The sequence below is a fragment of the Anser cygnoides genome, chromosome 1, assembly GCF_040182565.1.
Source record: "Anser cygnoides isolate HZ-2024a breed goose chromosome 1, Taihu_goose_T2T_genome, whole genome shotgun sequence".
In the NCBI taxonomy this organism is placed as follows: Eukaryota; Metazoa; Chordata; class Aves; order Anseriformes; family Anatidae; genus Anser; species Anser cygnoides.
The window spans coordinates 29229115-29232500 of NC_089873.1; positions in this window are offsets into that span (position 1 = coordinate 29229115).

The window sequence follows — 3386 nt, forward strand, 5'->3', positions numbered from 1 at the left end:
ATATTTGGGGTATGCTGAGTAAGCAGTGTTTGACTTCTTAAAGTGGCTCTTTTACATTGCTTTTTATTAACTATTCCACTGATAATTAATATGACTAAATGAACGTCAGAAGCTGCAGTTGTCTAGGCATATATTAATGCTCCTAAGTTATCCATGTTTTGTGCTTATCAAGTTTTGCATTTCTTTTAACACCTAGAAAAAAGCAAGAACAGTTCCAGTTCCAGCAATATGCAATTTTATCTGATTTCCAGGATCATTTTTAACAAACTGTTCTACCATACCTAGTGTGGGAATGTTTAATTTGTTGATATATTTTACTACTGGAGTTTGAACTACAAATGGGCTCATGCCAGTTTCATTAGATCTTTTTGGCGGTTGTTTACACAGATGATTACAAACTGCAGCTAATTCATTTGCAGCGTCTACCATCAGTAGCAGGAACTGATTTTTAGTTTGTTTGTTTATTTATTTATTCCACTCCTGCTGGGGCAACTGAAAATACAGTAGTACACTATTGTTTGTCTTGTTCAAAGGTATCCTGTTAGGTCCTTTATGATTACATCTTGCTATTGTCTCCTTCTCAATATATTTGGCCTGCAGGGACAATCCAGGAGGAATGTTATGAATTTGTGTTCACTACAAGTAATCACGCTGTCAGGCTAACATTTGAGTGTCCCCATTTAACAATGATGAAGAGGTATGTCTCTTTAAGCAAACGAGTACTGGCACATACAGTTCTGATTAAGCCATTGTTGCAGGGGCTAATGCCCAGAGCTGTGGAAGGTGGGTTCAAGGTGTTCCTACAGGGCTGGACAGTAACAGGTGTGTGTTAGAAAATACAGAACTTCTGTGGTGGAGCCTCTGGTTTTGATTACTCCTGATCCTCTTTTCTGGCTGTCTCTTCCAGACTGCCTTTTGAGACAGACACCTTATAAGCAGAGAAAGCTCAAGGCTTTTTTTTTTTTTTTTTTTTTTTTTTTTTTTTTGCCAGTAACAGAACTAGATGGTTAGCTGAGTTGAAACTGTGTGGATGATAACAACTCCTTTGTGAGAGATGCTTGTAGTGTTTTGATTTGAGAACAATGTTTGCTCTGTCCTCTCCTCTTCTACTATCTCCCTCCTTCCCTCAGCTCCTGGTACTTTGCAGTTGCTCTGCCTTAAGTCAGGTCTTGTTTCTCTGGAGTCTCTGCCTTACACTTCTTTTCATGGGACATGTACTGGGTCTGGCTGGGATGGAGTTAACTTTTCCTGTAGCAGCCTATACAGTGCTGTGCTCTGCACTTGTAGCTAGAACATTGTTGGTATCACACCAGTGCTTTATCTATTGCTGAGCAGTGCTGGCACCGCATCAGGACTCCCTCCAAACCCCCCAGAGCCAGCAGGCTGGGGGCGGGCAAGAGGTGGGGAGGGGACATCACTGGGACTGCTGACCGAAACCAACCAAAGGGATATTCCATACCATACGTCGTCACACTCAGCAATAAAATGTGGGAGAGGGGAAGGAGAGCAGGGGGCTTTTGTGATGAAGACGTCTGTCCTCCCAAACAGCATCTACAAGTATTGAGGTCCTGCTTCCTGGGACGTGGTCAAACATTGCTTGATGGGAAGTAGAGAATATATATATATATATATATATATATATTCTCTCTCTGTGCTTCTGCACAGCCTTTGCTTGTTTCTTTTTGTTTGTTTATTTGTTTGTTTGCTTTTCCCCTCACCACCAGACATGCTAAGCACATTCTAAGGTGCCAAGCAAGAAACTGGCAAAGCAAGAAACTGTTCATAGATTTGGCCTGCCCAAGTCCTTACAGGCTTCACCTTCCCAGAGTCAGAATCCACTGAACCGCCCTGTATTTTCCCATCATATTTTTCCCTCTATCTGAGAAAGAAGTTACCAGTCTGCCAAGAATGAGCAGATATTTCTATCAAGAAAGAACCTGCATTCGACCCATTTTTATGGGGAAATGAGGACTGTAAAATAAGGATTTTTTTTCCAGAGTCCATTGAATCAAAAAATAACAAGACGATTTGGCAAGTGGAAAACCTGTATATGTGAGCATATAAAGACTATTGGCATACCCTGGACACAGATATAATTGAATTGAATGTCTTTTTTCCATTGGTGAGGATCTTACCACTAGAGAATGAAATACAGAGTATATACTTCATTTCTTCTAACTTGGATCTGAGCAGAATACTTAAGCAGTAAGACAGGAAGCTGTGTGGAGTATGTATCTAATAATTGAAGACAGTGGTGACAGAATGGGATGTGGTATAAGTGGCCAGAAACAGAAATAAAGTCCTCTCTGGTACTGGTTCAAGTACAGAGATAAAAGCTGTGATTACATTAGCAAGTAGGAGCTGTCCAACAGGAGCACAAGTGTTGAGAACAGCAGTTGGTGTGAAGGATCTGACACTTTAAGGTATTTTACTTTTAGATGCTGGTCTTGTGGATGGAAATAAGAATAGCTCCAAGGTACTACCATGCAGACCTAATGAAGGTAAGAGGTTTAGTGTCCCGTTGTACCCCAAAACTGATAGCTAGTTTTAAGAGAAGGCTGTTGGCCCATAGTGTCCTTAAAATGTCCTTTCATTAAAAACAAAATAAAACATACAAACAAACAAAAAAACACTACCACCACCAAAAAAATACACACACACCAAAAAACCACCACCACAACAACAAACAAAAACAAACAACAACAACAACAAAAACACACAAAAAACAAGGACCACCCATTATGAAGCAATGAACAAAACCAAGAGTTTATGGTCATGTAAACCTTCTCTCCTCCCTCTTGTAACCCCTTATGTACTGGATCACTTTTGATTTGATACCTTTTATCATGGAAGTGGTACTATGCAAAATCGAAGAGTAGTGAGCAATTTTTTTTTTGCTGGGTAATACGAAGACGAGTTGTAGATAGATATGATTCACATGCTATTAGGCTAAGCATTAGCATGCTCACTATCCCAATGCAGACACCCAGGAGTTAGACTGCCTCCCAGCCAAGCAGTCACCAGTCAGGTAAGAGAAGTTGGATAGGTTGTTTCTTCATCTTTCTGGGATCTCCAGGTTTTCTGATTTTTAGCTCAGATTATATTTTAAATCATGATGGTGTTTTTCTCTTGAGTTAATTAAGTACTGCCATGTCAACAATTTCAATTCTATCAGTGTTTTTCTTCCATGTCTTTCGCAGCTTTGGTTTATGTACTTTGTCATAGAACATATATATGTATATATATATTCAGAACAGGTAAACTGAGGTCACACTGTTGTGCGGCACAAAAATGGATGGTTGTTCATAAAGCACTACTGCCCAGCAAATGTGATATTTCCACTCCTGTTCATGCAGCTTCCAGGTGTACCTTTTCTTTGTGATGAA